A 20194-nucleotide genomic window follows, 5' to 3' on the forward strand; every position below is an offset into this window, starting at 1 on the left:
CTCCAACCTGAGTCCTTCCCACGGGCTACAGTTCTTCACAAACTACTCCAGCATGGGTCCCTTTCATGGAGTGCAGCCCTCCAGGAACAGGCTGCTCCAGTGTGGATCCCACATGGGGATAATAACTCCTGCAAATAAACCTGCTCCAGCACAGTCTCCTCTCCAGTTTCCACCAGTTCTTCTAGGAGCCTGCTCCAGCACAGGTTTCACACGGGGTCACAGCCTCCTCCAGGCATGGGGCTGCAGTTGGATCTCTGCTGCTTTGTTAACCTCTAAGGGCTTCAGGTGGAGATCTGCTCCACCATTAACCTCCAAGGGCTGCAGGTGGAGATCTGCTCCACCATTAACCTCCAAGGGCTGCAAGGGAACAGCCTACCTCACTATGGTCATCACCACAAGCTGCAGCTGAATCTCTGATCTGGTGCCTGGAGTACCTTCTCCCCTCGTTCTTCACTGACCTTGGTGTCTTCAGAGTGGTTTCTCTCTCATATTCTCACTCCTCTCTCTGGCTGCAGTTTCCACTGTGCAGGACTTTCTCCCCTTCTTAATTCTGTTATCCCAGAGGTGCCACCACTATTGCTGAATGGCCCAGCCCTGGCCAGCAGTGGGTTCCTCTTGGAGCCAACTAGTGTTGCTGTATGGGATGTGGGGGAGGCTTCTATCAGCTTCTCAGAAAAGCTACCCCTGTAGCCACTCCACTTAAAAAACCTGGCCATGCAAACCCAGGACAGGAACCTTTTGGCCTCTTGCCCCAGCTGGTGTCCATCTCCCTCATCAAACTCCAGTTTGTCCCTTACATCAATTAGCCTCACCTGAAACATAAGTTGCCAGAGGATGGAGACAGGAGATTGAGTTGTGCCTTAAACACAGAGGTTGATTAAAACCAACCCTCTCTAAGAGGTGAATTCAAGAGTAATAAGTTGGATTCAATGCTTGGAGTAAGTACAAGGAGCTGCATGACCTTGGCTGCATGTACTGGTCCATAGGTAGAAACCTAAAGCTCTTATGCATACAAACACGCACAGTTTGATCGACTGCTGCTATTTATGCCTTGGGTTTGCCCCAGAGCAGAGCACAAGGAACTTTGGCCAAGCTGCAAGCTGGCCCTTTGTTCTGTTTACTTGGCTGAAGTGCAGGACGACCATCAGGAGGGTTTTGGTGCAGCTGACAACTTCAGACATTGATTTCTTTTTTGCACATAATCATAAACCCTCCAACCTTGCCCCTACAGAGAGGGAAGCTGGGAGATACTCTGCAGCATGGAGCTGGGTCAAAGTCCAGGGATGCTCCTGCCACTTCCCCTGCTCCATGTATTGACGGGATAGAAAGGGCAGTGCTACTATTGGAGCGTGTACTGGAATGAGGAATGCATGTGCTTTCATTGCTCTCCACCTCCCCTTCCCACCCCAGACTCTGTGTTGCACTATAAATCATAGAATCATAGAATAACCAGGTTGGAAGAGACCCACTGGACCATCAAGTCCAACCATTCTTATCAAATGCATCCCTGCATGACATCGAAGGGTTAAGAAAGCCTGTACCACTTCATAGTAGTTGTTCACATAACAGGGTTTCCCATCCCAAGACAGAGACCAAAAGGTATAGCCAGGGAAGAAAAGAAGTACTGCTCTTCTCCAGGCTGCTCATCCCACTTTCACCATCTTCATGGTTTAGTATTTGATAGGGATGATGATCCAGTGGGTCTTTTCCAACCTGGTGATTCTGTGATTCTATGATTCCCTTCTTGTCAGCAAACTCACACAGTTTCCCTTTCCAGATTCACTGTAAGTGTGGGCTTTGGCACAGAAGGATAAATAAGTACTTCATGTTTTATGCAAATTTGATGTCCTAACTCCTAATGAGCTCCCTGCTTGTTACACACACTGCTGTGCGCTCTTCTTTTCTCGCATTTGTGTGGGATGGGACTGACTCTCTGAGCTAAGAGCATCCTGCAGGGCCTGATGGGGTGCAGTGGATGGTCAACAATTCCAGCCTCTCCCTGCCTGTGTTACAAGAAATTCCCTCGGTGGAGAGAGTGCTGACATCAGCCAGGTGTGCAGGTCAGTGACCCTGACTTGAAACTTTATATCGAGTCTGTGTAGTCATTTGCAGGTGGAAGTGGCTCTGGAACACACTCAACACAACCACAGAAGTGCCCCATGAAGTCTCAGCTGTCTAGAGTGAGAGCACGTTCAGGATGTACGCAGCTCTCCTTATATCACACGTGGCAGACCCCACACCACCAGTGCCTCTGCAAGTCTGACATCACAAGCCCGTTCAACACACTTAGAATCATAAAGGTTGGAAAAGATCTCTAAGCTCATCCAGTCCGACCGTCAGCCCAACCCCACCGTGCTGACTAAACCATGTCCCAAAATGCCATGCCTAAATGTTTTTTGAACCCCTCCGGGGATGGTGACTCCAACACTTCTCTGGGCAGCCTCTGCCAGGGCTTCACCACTCTGTCAGTGAAGAAATGTTTCCTGATGTCCAATCTAACCCTCCCCTGGTGCAGCTTGAGCCCATTTCCTCTTATGCTGTCACCTGTCACTTGGGAGAAGAGGCCAGCACCCACCTCACCACAACCTCCTTTCAAGGAGCTGCAGAGAGCAATGAGGTCTCCCCTCACCCTCCTCTTCTCCAGGCTAAACAGACCCAGGGCCCTCAGCTGCCTTGCATAACACTTGTTCTCTAGACCCTTCTAGAGATTCATTGCCCTCCTCTGGACATGTTCCAGCAACCTGGGGCCCCAAAACTCCAAGAGGTTGCGAAATCAGATGAGCAACAAAACACATTTTACCCTGTCAAGAATGCGATCACATGAAAAGGGAAAACTGATATGTGAACACCATTAACCAGTTTGCATTTAGCTCACCCGTCCTCAGAGCATCCTCCATGCACATGAAGTGACGTGTGATCCATGCAGCCCCGCATATGGTGCTGTGTTTTTAGGGGATCTTCTCAAAGCTGGGATTTCTACCCTAACGCAAGCAAATGCAACCTCGTGTGCAGACACGGCAGCTGGGAGAACAAGGCAGAACACATCACCGTAGGCTTTGCAGGTCTTTGCAATTGACATCCTGAATAATTCAAAAGCTGATAGTCTATCACCGGGTTTGGCATTTTCTAACTGCTGCAGGTATTTTAGCATTTACGCAGCTAAAGAACCATCTGAACCATCAATCCAGCGGCTCTGGATTCGTGCCTTGCCTCAGCTTGTGATGCAACACCAGCAGTTGAATGCAATATTTGGGCGTGTTTCCCTGGCACACACGTGCTGCCTGGTCTCAGAAGCAGAGAGGAGTTGGCCGGCGAGGAAAAGGGGCTCCAGAAGAGCTGGGGAGGGGTTCTTGGTCAGGGAGTGCAGGGATAGGATGAGGGGGAATGGTTTTAAATTGGAAGAGGAAGGTTTAGATGAGACATTAGGAAGACGCTCTTCACGCTGAGGGTGGGGAGGCCCTGGCCCAGGTTGCCCAGAGCAGTGGTGGCTGCCCCATCCCTGGAGGTGTTCAAGGCCAGGCTGGATGGGGCTTGGAGCCCCTGATCCAGTGGGAGGTGTCCCTGCTCATATCAGGTGGTGGAACTAGATGGACTTTGAGGTCCCTTCCAAGCCAAACCATTTCATGATTCTATGAAAAAGGAAGCAGATCCTGCAGGATTTCAGAGCTCAGACCTTCACAAAAATACAGAAGCAGGAATGTCAGGCAGTGTAAATACAGACTGCTGTGCTGAAGTCACAAATGTTACCTTGAATTACGTCAGACGAGGCTGTGGTGCTGCAGGAACAGCTGCAGACATAAACTCCTGAAGTCCTGCCGCCAACTGTAAAACACAATAAATTGTTACTTAGGAAAAGCAGCAAAAACAGTGACTCATTTTTGGAATCTTTTTTTTTTGTCCTCCTTTAAAGAAATGCTGGTTCCGGATACCAGAGGCAAAACTGCCCAGAGGGTGTTGGGGCACTGGAATATCTCCCAGGAAAGCAGTCACAGCCTGAAAATATTCCAGTAGCGTTGGCCAACGCCCTCAGACACACAGTGTGAACGTTGGGGTTGTCCTGTGCAGGGACAGGGGTTGGACTCCTGATCCTGGTGGGTCCCTTCCAGCTCAGGACTTTCTATGAGCCTACATAAAAGCAGATGTGTCAGAATTTGATTAAGAATCACTTATTAAATAGTTTTTAATTTCTATTCTTTATCCATTCATTAAGTTCTCCTCAAATGGACAGCTCAGACTGGATAATTACATAGAAGTTCCAACACGCACTAAATGCAATGGACAATTGGATTTGGGCTTTATCACATCTTTCCTTTCCTGTGTCAGTGACTCCTGTTAAGAAGGGAAACAGTGTGGACAAGCTGACTTCTCTTTCCAGACAGAGACATTTAATTCTCTGCATTGTGTAAAACAAAGTGATCTTATGAATGCCTGGCATTTTCATGCTGAATGTCCCAATGCCATCATCCACCGAGATGGTTGAAATGTCTCGGTTTAGAGCAGAATGACTCAGTTCATTTTAATTGCAGTTCAGCGGCTAAATTTATCGAGGTCACCTGGGGGGAAAGCAGTCTGCTGGCTCCAGGTCCGCTGCAACAACGGGCTCTGCATGCTAATCTCACCAAAGGAAGGAATTGCTCCCCAGCTGCTGTAGAGGGGCTGGGAGGCTGGCAGAAAAATACAGGCTCTGCTGGAAGGAACACAGGAAAAATCACATGCCTGGCATTCGAGTGAGACTTCGGGGACTTTGTGTGGTAGAAGTGGTGCAGAGACCTCAACGGGGATGAAAAAAGTAAAAATATTCTAGTTCAGTTCTCAATGACCTGAAAGTAAATATCTCAACAGATCATCTTTTTTATTAGGAGGGAGGTAAAACTCCCCAAGAGGATCGCAGTTCTGGAGAAACTCTTATTCATTCAGTGAAATGAAATGTCTGCAAAAAAGCTCTCAGTCAAAGAAAATCATTCTTCGTGACTGCCATGAGCAGAGCGTAAGAAGAGACTTAAACTTCACGGTATTGTTGTAGTGGATTAAATATACAGCCTGGTCTCCTCCATGTTCACCTGAATTTTAATATCCCGATTGTTTTGGAGTTCCCTATACAGGTTTTCAAAGTACTTTCATGTCATTCAGAGCGACCTGGGCAGGCTGGAGAGGTGGGGCTATGTGAAACTCATGAGGTTCAGCAAGGCCAGGGGCAAAGGTCCTACACCAGGGTCAGGGCAATCCCAAGCACAGGCAGGGTAGAGAATGGATTGAGAGCAGCCCTGAGGAGAAGGATTTGGGGGCCTGAGGGATGGGAAGCTCAAAATGAGGTAGCAACACATGCTCACAGCCCAGAAACCAACCGGGCTGCATCCAAAGCAGTGGGACCAGCAGCATGACAGAGGGGATTCTGCCCCTCTGCTCTGCTCTGGTGAGACCCCACCTGGAGTCCTTTGTCCAGTTCTGGAGTCCTCAGCACAGGGAGGGGACGGAGCTGTTGGAGCAAGTCCAGAGGAGGCCGTGGAGGAGATTCAAGGGCTGGAGCACCTCTCGTAGGAGGACAGACTGAGAGAGTTGGCATTGTCCAGCCTGGAGAAGAGAAGCCTCTGGGGAGACCTTAGAGCAGTTTCCAGTACTGAAAAGGGCTCCAGAAAAGCTAGAGAGGGGCTTTTTGCAAGGGCTTGGAGTGATAGCACGAGGGTGAACATTTCTCAGCTGAAAGAGGGGAGATTGAGATGAGATCTTAAGAAATGCTTTCCTCTGGGGTGAGAAGGCCCTGGCCCAGGTTGCCCAGAGCAGTGGTGGCTGCCCCATCTCTGGAGGGGTTCAAGGCCAGGCTGGATGGGGCTTGGAGCCCCTGATCCAGTGGGAGGTGTCCCTGCCCATGGCAGGGGGTGGAACTGGATGGGCTTTGAGGTCCCTTGGAGCCCAAACCATTCTGTGCTTCAAAGGATGAAGGATGTTGTGACGGAAACGGTATTTTTTGTACTCAATCAACACGAAAACCTTGAATTTTGTTGGTTTACCTCAATTTAATGATTCTGGTCCTGCACAGCCTTCCGGGCTATGATGGGAAACAGCCAGCGCAGTGCAAACCTCCTCTCGTTCCTTGTCTTTGGATGCATAACAGGGCTAAAGCTGTTCTGGCTTTGCAAGGTCCCCTAAGTTGGCATGGGAAAGTGTTTTTTTCTCCATACAAAACCTGTTAATTAGCACAAAAAGGAATCATTGCAATTAGCTTTTCCTTAGGCCATGTTCTGATTGTTTTGAATGTGAGGAATTCTCCCTTGTACATTATTTGCTCTCACCCCACAAAGCCAATATTCTACTTAACAAAGCTGATACATCAACTACTCTGAATGGCTTTTCAGCTGTTAACACCGAGAACAACTTAATTAGCCATGGTGAATTGCAAACGACCTCATAGCTCTTGTAATGCCTTCTGGAAGGCTGCTGCCATCCTGCAGCAGCCACTGCTCCTGAGAGCTGCTTCTGCTTTCACCTTTAATAGCTGTGAATATAATTTAATATGGAATAGCTATGTAATAATCTAAGTGCAGGGTGTGACTCGTTTGGTGCAGTGAGATGATTATGCCTTGGACTGTAAGACTTTTTTATGTAAATGCATGATTTAATAAAGAGATATTAAAAAAAACCCCTAAACTAAACCCAAACCGAACAGGAAAATGGTGCTACAAGATATGCACAGCTTCCTCTCCAAACAAAGAGGATTTATAAGCGTGTCCTAGGCATGTCTTAGCAGACTGTGGTCTGAGTGACCAAGAGAGCACTGAAAAACAGAATCATAGAATTACTTAGGTGGAAAAGACCTTTGAGATCATCGAGCCCGATCATCTCTGTCCACTACTAAACCAAATCCCTGAGCACTTCATCTGCCCAGCTTTTAATCCCACCACCTCCCTGGGCAGCCTCTGTCAGAGCCCGAGAATCTTTTGATGAAGAAATATTTCCTGATGTCCAACCTGAACCTGCCCTGGTGCAACTTGAGGCCATTTCCTCTCATCTTACTCCCTTCTACTTGTGCAAAGAGCCCAACACCCACTTCACCACAACCTCCTTTCAGGCAGTTGTAGACAGTGAGGAGGTCTACCCTCAGCCTCCTCTTCCCCAAGCTAAACAACGCCAAGGTCCCTCAGCCGCCTTTCATAACCCTTGTTCTCCAGCCCCTCCCTCAGCTAAATTCTCCTCCCTGGACATGTTCCAGTCCCTCAATGTCCTTCTTGCAGTGAGGGGCCCAAAACTGAACCCAGGATTTGCAGAGCAGCCTCACCAGTGCCCAGTCCAGGAGCACAATCCCCTCTCTGCTCCTGCTGGCCACACCATGACTGATCCAAGCCACGATGTTTGCCTTTTTGGCCACCTGAGCCACTGCTGGCCCATGTTCAGCCGCTGCTGACCAGCACCCCCAGGTCCTTCTCTACCCAGCAGCTTTCCAGGTGCTCTTTTCCAAGCCTGAAGAGTTGACAATCTGTGTTTGGTGGGGAAGGGGAAGGAGGCTTGGAGGTCAGAGATGTAGAACCCACAGGGAGAAAACTCCCAGAACACGTGGGACTCCTTCACAGTAACGATGTGTCCCAGGACCAAAGGTTGCCAAATGGATGACAAGCTGCCTTTATAGGGATGGAAGAAGAACTTCCAAAAGTTACCTAAGAGGTCTTAAAATATAGCAGTTAAATATTAATTAGTTCTGATTTAATTTGATTTGTATACTGTGAGTTTTACCTGAGGGGAGAAAGGAGAATAAATTACACAACGAGACCATGATAATCTGCATTAATGAGTGGTCTTACATTTCCAGCCCAGGCTTGCCCTGCTTTTGGGAAAGGGAGCAGCCTTCTTCATCCCTTGGTAACCTTTCCCAAGCCACCAGGTCCTATGTGTGGAATTGTAATGCTCAGTGTATGCCCTCTGCGGCATCTGTCTTGCTAAACGAGGGGTATATTCTGACCTCATACCTCTCTGCAACAGGATAATCCAGCTTTCCACACGCCACTCCAATGTCTCCTTCTTAAAATCACCCCACAGCCCTTCTCATGGCTGGGTTGCTTCACTGTGATTCTTGTGCTATTTGCCCAGCTCAGAAGTTTGTCGCTAGCTTCAAAACTCGCTCAGTCATTCCTAGGTGTGATCCACCAACTTTGTGGACGTGTTCTTTATTCCATTGTGCAAGCTATTAAGAAAGTATTGAACAGAACTGAACTCGAGACTAAATCCTGTGGGAATTCATCTGAAATGTCCTCTGAATTTGACAAAACATTGATTGCACTTACCATATGGTGGCTTCACATAAACTGCCACTTTTCAGCTTCTGAAAACGTCATGTGAGGTAGCATCAGACAGATGAATATGCCTTGGTAACAGCAAAAAAACAACATAGACTCACAGAGTCACAGAATGGTTTGGGTTGGAAGGGACCTCACAGCCCATCCAGTTCCATCCCCTGCCATGGGCAGGGACACCTCCCACACCTCCCGGTTGCTCCAAGCCCCATCCAACCTGGCATTCAACACCTCCGGGGATGGGGCAGCCACCACTGCTCTGGGCAACCTGGGCCAGGGCCTCCCCACCCTCAGCATGAACAGTTTCTTCCTAATGGCTCATCTAAATCTTCCCCTTCCAATTTAAACAGCTTTTCAATATCCAGAAACAACCTTCTTATAATTACACTGAGTCAAGATCTCCAAACGAACAGCATACAGTGAGGTGGTGGTGGATGGGAGCCCATGTGGTTGTCTCACCAGATTTGACCCAAACTCAGACCATGTAGACTTGTGCCTTCTAAAAGCAATGATCCAAAGCTTATGGAGCTGCTGACAGCATAGCCCGGAGGTGGGAATGTACAGTGAGAAGTACTAAGACAGCAGGTTTTAAAAATAACCTACTTGCCGTTCATGATTTTTAAATTGGCTGAAAAATACCCTCGTTAAAAGAATACAGAGGGGTTTAAACTGAAAGAGGAAAGATTGATACGAGATCTTAGGAAGAAATGCTTCCATGTGAGGGTGGGGAGGCCCCGGCCCAGGTTGCCCAGAGCAGTGGTGGCTGCCCCATCCCTGGCGATGTTCAAGGCCAAGTTGGATGGGGCTTGGAGCCCCTGATCCAGTGGGAGGTGTCCCTGCCCATGGCAGGGGTGGAACTGGATGGGTTTTGAGGTCCCTTCCGACCCAAACCATTCCATGAATCTGTGATTCAGGAGAGGAGGAGTTATTGAAAATTAAAAAAAATCAAGAAACTCCATTTGAACAACTCTCAGGCTGATGCGCCCAGGAAAAGATAAAAACTGCAAAGCTGGATTCTGATACTAAAATAGTACTAGAATATAAATCCTGACAAAACAATTAGTCTTGTTCCTAGTATAAAATGCAGTTTGCAGTGTATTAAAATCTTGACAAGCTCCATCTGCCCAAACTCTGCTGCCTTATAATTTAATTACACAAGGTATCCGAGCCTGAGTCATTAACAGCATTATGAATAATGTGATTCATTAGCAGTGGCCCTACATGTGCTGTTTGTTTCTTTGTTCCCCAAGATGTATATCAGTTACTTACCAAGATTTATATTTTGACAATCTCCATCTGGGCTACTCTAATACAATTTTCCAGGACATGTTTGTTCTGTTTCAGTGAGCGAGGCGTGTTGCAATCTTTCTCTGAGGTCTGGAAACAGCTTTATAAATGCTTGGACAGATGTGGAGTTCCACAGCGTCAGCAGACTTGCAGTTTCTCCAAATAAACCTCCTATTTCACAGCTACAAGCAATATTCATGTTCAGCCTGGAGAAAAGGAGGCTGAGGGGAGACCTCATCGTTGCTTACAACTCCCTGAAAGGAGGTTGTGGTGCGGTGGGTGCTGGGCTCTTCTCCCAAGTAAGAGCGATAGGACAAGAGTGAATGGCCTCAAGTTGAACCAGGGCAGGTCCAGATTGGACATCAGAAAAAGCTTCTTCAGCTAAAGGGTTCTCAGGCTGCCCAGGGAGGTGCAGGAACCATTTCTGTGGGGTGTGGTTGAGAGCAGGATGCTGCAGAAGGTCAAAGTTTGATCTGAAATGATGCAGCTGGAAAGAGATTTTACTCAAGTGACTTGATTTTCTTTTCCATTGCTCATTAGAGATAAGATACACAGCAATTAATACATTTTCTAGTGCCATCAACAAATGTTTGCAGTGTAGTTGACCCCACACGAAACAGGGACTGACCTCTGGTTCCCCTCCAGAAAGGTTTTTGATCTAACCCTTCATGCCAGGATGAAGAAGGAAGACAAATAGTGTTATTTGATAAATAAGATGCCAGAGCTGAAGTTGGAGAGAATTTATTCTAACAAGTAGAACCTATTTTTATTCCTGCAGCAGGTGGGGAGTGGGATCCCTCATGCTTTAGGGCATAAAGGCATCTTAAATACAACATTAGTCTGCGTCGAAGCAGTATATTTTGCTCCTCACAAGGTAAATTTTTCAGGAATGGTGTCAAACACCTGGTCAGAAAGGGCTAAAATCACTGGCAGTCAAGCCAGACTGAGGTCCTCACAGTGTCTGCTGCAACATGCCCTGTACCCTGGACACAACTGAAAGCCACTCTGCGCAGACAGCAAAGCACATGGACAGTCCATCATTCGTCCCAGAAGTCCCCTTTTTCAATGAGAGGTATTGCAAAAGCAGAATGGATCTCTCAGATCCTCATCAGTCCACGGTTTCAAGGAATTTCATGCCTTTTAATTTCTGAACGTCCTCATTAACCTCCAGGGGAGGTCCCAAGCAATCGCATGGTCAGTCTGGGGATCACTGAAAGAGGCAAGTGGTTTCAGCTGAAAATCTTTTCCTTTCTGGAAAACCTACACATTGGAATCATTGAGGAATTCAGGGAGGACAAACTGAATCCTCCCAAAAGGAAGAAGGGCAACGGTGTTACAAGGAGCTGGAGAACAAGGGGTATAAGGAGTGACTGAGGGACCCTGTTCAGCCTGGAGGAGGCCGACGGCAGACCTCATCACTATCTGCAACTGCCTGAAAGGAGGTTGTGGTGAGGTGGGTGCTGGTCTCGTCTCCCAAGTGACAGCAGTAGGACGAGAGGAAATGGCCTCAAGTTGCACCAGGGCAGGTTCAGACTGGACATAAGAAGAAGTTTCTTCATGGAAACAATTCTCGGGCCTTGGCAGAGACAGGGATGGGGACTCCACCACCTCCCTGGGCAGCCTCCGCCAGGGCCTGAGACACCTCTCCATGAAAAAATATTTCCTGATGTCCAATCTGAACCTCCCTGGCACAACTTGAGGACATTTCCTCTTGTCCTGTCACTGGTTACTTGGGAGAAGAGACCACCACCCACGTCTCTACAACCTCCTTCCAATTACTTGAACCTCCAACTTCTCAATTCCTCTAAGTCAAACGTGTGGGCTGACTTGACTATTCTGTTATGTTTACCTGATGAACACAACACGTACAGACATTCTCCCAGGCTCATTTCACATGTACATGCTCTGAGAAGCAATGGAGAGAATGCAATAAATATGATAACTAGCAGGTGATGAGGAATCTGGTACGAATAAATTCAATGTGGCTATGAAGACTAAATGAATGTCTTAGTACATATATAAAACTTCTGCTCTTTATTAAGTCCTGCAAAGATTTATTAAATTTCATACGGTTAAGAATTACAAAAGAACTGTAATAATAAGAAAGAGAGGATTGCATATACTTCACATTTTAATAATGGTCAAATGGGTTGATTTTATCTTTTCTGATATGATGAATATTACTTTTACATAAACTAATATTTGTGGAAAATTTATGCAACCCAAAGGTGTTCAGATGATTCAATCTTAAATAATAAAAATAAATAATTCTGCAGCTTTAAATATCTTTGGTATCAAGGTATCAGCATGACTGAAACCAGAGTCACTATTTTTTTGGTGGAACATTAATTTATACAGATGAACAATGTAAAGATTTGATTTCTTCCATTCAGTATCAGCATAACTTTCTTGTTTATTCCAAAATGTTAATGCAGGACCAACTATGAGCAACGTAGGCATGGTGGTGTCAGGCTGATGGGTAGATCTTAGAAATCTTTTCAAACCTTAAATGATTTTGCCCAGAGCAGTGGTGGCTGCCCCATCCCTGGAGGTGTTCAAGGTCAGGTTGGATGGGGCTTGGAGCCCCTGATCCAGTGGGAGATGTCCCTGCCCATGGCAGGGAGTGGAACTGAACGGGCTGTGAGGTCCCTTCCAACCCAAACTGTTTCATGATTCTATGATTCAATAAGCACCTACTCCTAGACACGTGCAATAAGGACTTCCATCAAAGCAAGAGAAGGTAACACTGACTGCCCAAAAGACTGATAGAGATCAAGGCAGTGCTCACCAGCCAGTGCCATGAAGACCACATCCAAAGAAATCGCATATGAGGAGGCAGTAAAGGGAAACAGCACCATGAATAACCAGCCACAGCCTGGGAAGGTGTAAGATCATCAGTGGACGTGGCACTGGAAATATGTGGATGAATAATGGTCAGATCTTAGGGGTGTTTTGCTTGGAAAGATGCCCTCAAGTCCTATAGTAGAGCAAGATGCCATGTGCTCTAAAAAGACACCGTTTAACCCTGCAATCAATTTTCTGCACTAGAGCTGCAAAAAATAATGCTGAAAAGATAAGAGTAAGGAGAAATGACTACTTACAAATATCCCATCACATTGGAAGGAAGCAGCTTTCAGAAAGATTTTCCTGTGGCCTAGTTGTTTTACCTGAAAATAATGGGGAAAGCCAGATTCTGTCTTCAGGCATGAAGTACACGGACACACTGCTTCAGGTCTTCCTTTTCAGCTGCTTGTGTGGGCAGGCTTAGCCAGGACTTCTGAGAAAACACCTCAGGTTCTCTTGCAACTATTTCTTTGCTGGAGAGCAGGAACTTTCCAACCAACAAAATACACAGAAACATTCATCACCAAAAGGAGCTGATGATTTCAAACCTTCACTTACATCACAAATAGCTTTGGATAAAAAAATAACAGCGACTAAAAATTCCTAATAACAAGACAATTTACTGGATGGTCATGGAACCTCTTGATAAGGAAGAGGAAATTAATTGATTGAAGGGTGGTGAAGTAGCCAGAAAGTGAAATACTGGGGAGTTGATTCATCTTTCCATTTAAAACTCAGTGCAAAACTTCTTTGTGCGAGATTGCTGGGCATGGGAACTTAGAATGAGACCCTGACGGAGACCAAAGTCTCTCAGGAACCTAATGACAAAAAGCATCAGAAATTCAAGAGCAGCAAACCCTCGGGAGTCAAAATTCTGAGGATTCTGAAAGAAATGAATTGTGAAATGATAGGGATAATAGGAAACAGTCACATTTCTTTGCCATGGTGCGATATGATACACATGGGGGCTACAAGGCTGACTTCTTTAAAGAGAAGAGCTAGGAATTAAACTCTGGATATTAGGATATTACATCAGTATCACTGAATGCAGATTGCAGTTATCTCTGCCCAACACAGACAGCTCTACTTATACTTGTTGTTCAAACATTGGAGAAAAGTGGTTTTCCCTGTAAGATCTGAAGGTCATTTGTGTTCCTTTCTTCCTCAGAAAAGCATGAAAAATGCAAATTCCAAGAGTAAGTGGATACTCCCCTGCAATATTGACTGGGGGATTTTCCAAGTGCGGCTTCTAGATTTGGGTATATTTAAAGGTGTGCTTTTGGCAATTTGTGTACCTATACAATAAAATAAATCCAGTACTATCTGTTAATTTAATCAACGTATGATGTTTTTGTAGAGTTGGACGTATTTTCTCTGAATTTACCAGGAAAGACATTTGCAAAAGATTGCAGAGTCATGAATGAAGACAGGGATCATAGAATCTCAGAATTATTTGGTTGGAAAAGACCTTTGAAATCAGTGAGTCCAACGATTCCTGTCCACTGCTGAATCAGATCCCTGAGCACCTCATCTGTCCTTTAAACCCCTCCAGGGACAGGGACTTCACCACCTCCCTGGGAAGCCTCTGCCAGTACCCAAGAACCCTTTCCATAAAGAAATTTTTCCTGACGTCCAATCTGAACCTGCCCTGGCACAGTTTGAATGCTCCACAGGCTATTTGGCCAAGTGGTGTAACCTAGACCTTGTCTGAATAGCTACAGAAGCTTGTGGGGCTGGCCAAGGAGGAGGTCATTTGGCTGATGGTGCAACCTCCTAAGAAGCTTATGGAATGATGAGAATCATGGCCGTGAAACTTGAAGGACAATTTACACTGGTAGTTTCAAAAAAAGCTGAAGGTGGTTGGTCTTCAGCCTCCTCATCTGCAAGAGAAGAGGCAGCAGGGAGGCTCAGCTCCTGTGTTCACCCTGCTTGCTCACAGAAGACACAACACCGACACTGTGTTGTGTTTGTCACAGCGACGGTGTGAACTGTGCTTCCTCTGTGCTGACAGCGTGAATGCTGGGGTTGTCCTGTGCAGGGACAGGAGTTGGACTTGATGGTCCTTGTGGGTCCCTTCCAGATCAGGACATTCTATGATTCTATGAATAAATTTACAGAAGGGATTTCACAATGAAGTGCTAAAATATCAGGACATGGGACTCAACGATACAGAATTTAATAATGACACCTGCGTCATTATTTAAGCCAGCTGTTAATGAAATGCAGGGAAGACAATTCCACTGTGCTGATAAAGCTTATCCCATATGAACCTCAAAAACTGCTTTTGCTCCATTGTTCTTTGGCATCACTGAGTTTTAATACTGCCTATATTGTTTTCCTCTCCTCTCTGGCCTCTACCATCCCCAACAGACATTATATATATAGCCAAATATATTAGTGACGTGGTTTATCCTACCTACCTTCTTAAATTTTGGTTTATCCTACCTATCTCCTTAATTAAAATCTGTTGATTAAAAGTCTGTACTCTAACAGAGCTGGAAAATGGTTGTTCTCTCCATTCACTATCGGAGACAAGGTGTTTACTAAAGATTCTGCAGGAAACAAGAGCTTTCCACAAGCTTCTTATAAAGGTTTACACATGAGTACGAATGGAAGGATCTGTGGAATGAACCAAGTTGCCTTATTTCATAGTGAGAAATTAGGAGAAAGCGTTGGGACAGGTGCATCGAGGCAGTGTCAGGGAGGAGGGATGAGTTCATAGAAACATAGAATGGTTTGGGTTGGAAGGAACCTCAAAGCCCATCCAGTTCCACCCACTGCCATGAGCAGGGACACCTCCCACTGGATCATGGGCTCCAAGCCCCATTCAGCCTGGCCTTGAACACCTCCAGGGATGGGGCAGCCACCACTGCTCAGAGCAACCTGGGACAGGGCCTCACCAACCTCAGCATGAAGAATAGCTTCCGAATTTCTAATCTAAATTTTCCCCCTTACAATTTAAAATCATTCCCCCTCAACCCGTCGCTCCAGGCTGTGGGAAAAAGCCTCTTCCCAGCTCTCCTGGAGCCCCTTTCAGCACTGGAAGCTGCTCTGAGGCCTCCCCAGAGCCTTCTCTTTTCCAGGCTGAACAACCCCAACTCTCTCAGCCTGGCCTCACAGCAGAGGTGCTCCAGCCCCCGCATCATCTCTGTGGCCTCCTCTGGATCCATTCCAACAGTTCCACCTCCTTCTTATGTTGAAGATTCCAGAACCAGACACAGGACTCCATGTGGCATCAAACAAGCCAGCAGATTTTTGCTGCTGTGAAAATCTTTATACTCAGGTTATCATGGGATCTTCAGCAAAGCCGTGAGCAACAGCTGGCAGAGAGGAACAAGAAGCTTACAGCTTCCCACTGCTTTTGAACCAGACTCCAAACCCAACATTACAATGCCTTCTAGATGGGCCTTTAGAGACGTAGTAGCTTTGTTCCACCACCAACCAGCAACCAAGGTTCACTTCTTCACTGAAAGCGTTGCCAAGCATTGGAAGACGCTGCCCAGGGAGGTGATGGAGTCACCACCCTTGGAGGTACTAAAGGATGAGTAGGCGTTGTACTTGGGCATGTGGTCTAGTGGTGGACTTACCAGGGCTGGATCAATGGTTGGACTCGATGATCTTAAAGGCCTTTTCCAACCTAAACCACTCTGTGATTCTTTCCTGTAGACAGAGCAGAAATCTGGTCATAATAACATTCTTCTTTTAAGATAAAAAGCACTTTTAGCTTCAGGCTCCTACTTGGTTTCTTTTCACTTCATCAAATAATAATAAAAATAATCCATCTGTATTAAGTATTTAAAAACCAGATGTGGAAAGGGAATTAATTTTGTTCATGGTCATTTTCAGGTTTATATTCAGCTTCACGAGATCTTGGAAAACGATACTGGTTAAATGCTATTCTTGTAATGAAGATTCATCCTTCAAATGGAAGCTCCAATCAGTAGCTGTTTTTCTCCAAGGTAGATGGCAGCCTCACAAAGATCCATCTCATCCCACTGAAGACCAAAGCAGCGTTTTCCAACCCCAATGCTGAGAATTTTCGCATTTATTACCTGTCAAGCATTTTCCCCCATTGTTATTCCTGCTGATTGCAAAGATTTTTCATACAGCTTTGTACTCAGCCCTTCTTCCTCTTCATTTATTCATTAACGCTACAGCCCATGTTTGCCATCTCAAAATTGTTCCCATGGTGACAAATGGGTAATGTCACAAAAACCCACTACTGCATGGACAGGGTAGGAGCTCTGGCTAAGTGCAAATGGAAGAGCCGCTGTTTGCCCACAAACATCCTACTCACCAGTAATGAAGGCAAAGGAAATGTAGTCAATTCAATAGGTGTCTTGACTAATGGGCTGTAACTCCTAATCTTCCAAATGTGGCAATGCTTCCTCTTCATGTGGAGAAGATGACAATCTGTGATGTGAGCTGTAAATCTGGTGCAAAAATATTACTAAGAAGCTACAAAATGCAAAGATTTCCATCCAGATCTGTAGAATCACAGAATCGTGGAATGGTTTGGGTTGGAAGGTACGTGCACCAGTGGTTTACTGGTCCCTTGAATACAGAATCATAGAATCCCTAGCTTGGAAAAGACCTTTGAGATCATCAGTTTGGACCATTCCTATCCACAATTAAACCAGATCTCTGAGCACCTCACCCCCCCGTCTTCTAAACCCCTCCAGGGATGGGGACTCCACCACTTCCGTGGGCAGCCTCTGCCAGGCCCTGAGAACCCTTTTGGTGAAGAATTTTTTCCTAATGTCCAAAATATAAATGGTGATATGATATTTTGTCTCTTCTTTCTCTCTCATCTTCTCTCTTCCCTTTTAGGTTGTAAATTCCTTGGATCAGGAACACTTCATCAGAACAGCATTCTGCACCTGGCCTTGCAGAGCCTCCATGGCTGCAGAAGTGCAAATAATAATAATAATGATCCCAGAATGGGTTGGGTTGGAAGGGTTGTACTGGATGGTAAAGCTCCTCCAGTTCCAACCCTGCTGCCAAGGGCAGGGACACCTCCCACTGGATCCAGTTGCTCCAAGCCCCATCCAACCTGGCCTTGAACACCTCCAGGTATGGGGCAGCCACCACTGCTCTGGGCAACCTGGGAAAGGGCCTCCCCAGCCTCAGTGTGAGGAATTTCTTCCTAAAGTCTAATCTTAATATTCCCCCTTCCAATTTAAAGACATTCCCCTTTGTTCTGTCACTCCAGGCCCTTGGAAAAACCCCTCCCCGGCTTTCCTGGAGCCCCTTTCAGCACTGGATACTGCTCTGAGGTCTCCTTGGAGCCTTCTCTTCTCCAGGCTGAACAACCCCAACTCTCTCAGCCTGTCCTCACAGTAGATGTGCCCCAGCCCTTGGATCATCCTGGTGGACCTTGTTGGGTGTTGGAAATCTTCCTACATGACTGAGACAGAAACTACAAGGTGAGCTGAAGCTAATTAAAAACCACTGACCTGCTCAAAAAAATCCTGTGGGTGAAAACGGTAAAATTTAAAATGAAAATTGATTTTTATGTGTTTTCTTTTTTCCTTTGCCATAGAAAAAGCAGTAGAAGAAGAGGATTTTTAGGTAGCTTTAGGAGCGTGAAGCCAAAGGAACCGCTTTTACTAAAATAAACAAACCCCAAACACCTAGAAAGGCCTTTGTGCCCAGGACAGCGCATAAGCACAAACTGTAGCATATCAGAATTTTCCAGATCTGGCTTTTTTGGCAGTGAAGCTCTCCTGATCCCCAGTTTTCAAAACCTGTGCAGGTCATGATGAGGCAGTTCTGCATCTTTTAAAGTAGCTTCATCGATTTTTTTCAATAGCTATGTGGCAACATTTTTGTAGAGTATGAAGTGGAGAAACAGCCATTTATTCCATGGTTCAGACAGAAATTCAGAAATAAACATAGTTTTTGGATTCTCACATGGGATTAGAAGAAAGGTCTTCTCCACCACCCTATTCTGTGTTAGACAACCCCAATCTACACAGAACAACACTGCAGGTTGCATTAGAGCTGGAGAAGGAACTCATGGGCTAATGAGGAACTCGTGGCTTTGGGCAGCTGTTAAAGTTTGTAAATTCACATTGTAATTCTGCAAAGGCTGGCAGTGCTTGCAAACAGAAAGTTTGGCTTCAAGTGGCTTCTTGTTTTCTCTTGTCACATCCTTCATACCTTAGTCAAGAAACTGGGGAAGGGGCTAGAGAACAAGTGTTATGAGAGGTGGCTGAGTGGCCTTGGGTTGTTCAGCCTGGAGAAAAGGAGGCTGAAGGGAGATCTCATCACTGTCCACAACTGCCTGAAAGGAGGTTGTGGTAACATGGGTGATGGTCTTCTCCCCAGAATGACAGGCGATAGGACAAGAGGGAATGGCCTCAAGATGTGCCAGGGCTGGTTTAGACTATACATCAGGAAAGATTTCTTCACCAAAAGGGTTCTCAGGCCCTGGCAGAGGCTGCCCAGGGAGGTGGTGGAGTCCCCATCCCTGAAGGGGTTTAAAAGCTGGGCCGATGAGTTGTTGAGGGATCTGGTTTAGTAGTGAGGAATTACAGCTGGACTCAGTGACCTCAAAGATCTTTTCCAACCTAGTGATTCTATTCTGTTCTATTCTAAGACTTTTTGCAATATCCCTGACAATTTATAGAGTAAAACTGTAATGTGATCAAGATCTGGTTTTAATTTTCATTGCCCTAACAGACTCCTGAGCTCCATCCAGCCAGGACATATGCACTCACACACTGTTATGGGAAAAACATGGAAGTGGAACAAAATGTTGAAGCATTATGAACAAAACAAACCTATTTGCAGATGATGGCAAGAGGCTGGTCCTGATTCTGCCATAATTGACCTTGCTATTGTCCCACTTCCCAAATTTTTCAGCTTCCCATTTTTCAGATGAGTTCATTTGGGCTCTGGAAGGAAATGAACTAGAAGGCAAACACAATTGCAAAATCAGTGAGAGCTGAAGCCATGACCGGTGCTGTCTGACTCAGCTTTGAGGCCACCAAGTACCAAGATCATTTGGAGGAGAACTTTCCGTGCCTATACTGCAACTATGTTCCTTCCTTCAACCTACTTATTAGAATAACACCTTGAAGGTGGAGGTACCCACCAGCTTAAGAGAGCTGGTGCCAGCCCTTCCTATGCAACATGCAAATGAGCCAAGTCCTATATTGTCCAGATTTTGGGTTAGTCCAGTTTCTGAATCCCTTAGCATCACCTCTGACTGTAGGAAATAATTGACCAGCTGTTCTTCTATCAGATGCAACAGCAGAGGCTGCAACAACAACAACAACAGAACTATTTAGGAATAGAAATGACAGCAGTTAGCATACAGAAATCATTAATCCCCTCGCTTTCCATTATCACTTGCATCCCAGGGTTTGTATATCGGATTATTAAGGGTGTTCATGCTAATGGCACTATTGGTTCTAGAAGCTCTTTGAGCACAGAGAGTATGAACTGAAAATCACTTCAGAAACAGGCAGGTTAGAAAGAAGGGAACAAGAAACGCAGGATTCATCCACATCATTTTGTCTGTAATGCGCATCTTGGGGAAGAGCCAGTGAAAGAAGTCACCATCTAATGAATCACAGAATGGTTTTGGTTGGAAAAGACCTTTAAGATCATTGAGTCCAACCTTGGATCCAGCCCTAAGTCTGTCACCACACCATGTCCCCAAGTACGACATCTACTCATCTTTTAAACCCCTCCAGGAATGGGGACTCCACCACCTCCCTGGGCAGCCTCTGCCAGGGCCCAAGAACCCTTCCAGCAAAGAAATTCCTCCTTCA

At 45.9% G+C, this 20194-nt stretch overlaps 2 long non-coding RNA genes across 2 annotated transcripts in view; both read right to left on the bottom strand.

Annotated features, from left to right (window-relative positions):
• LOC138720596 (uncharacterized) overlaps positions 1–20194 on the bottom strand; it is a 319432-nt gene that overhangs the window by 122670 nt on the left and 176568 nt on the right. The window lies entirely within an intron of this gene.
• Positions 16157–19456, bottom strand: LOC138720766 (uncharacterized). Its single transcript, XR_011337471.1, has 3 exons — positions 19199–19456; positions 16711–16838; positions 16157–16195 (listed from the first exon to the last, which is right to left on the bottom strand). It is a non-coding gene; the product is annotated as an uncharacterized lncRNA (long non-coding RNA).

Source organism: Phaenicophaeus curvirostris, chromosome 5 (assembly GCF_032191515.1).
Source record: "Phaenicophaeus curvirostris isolate KB17595 chromosome 5, BPBGC_Pcur_1.0, whole genome shotgun sequence".
Lineage (NCBI taxonomy): Eukaryota > Metazoa > Chordata > Aves > Cuculiformes > Cuculidae > Phaenicophaeus > Phaenicophaeus curvirostris.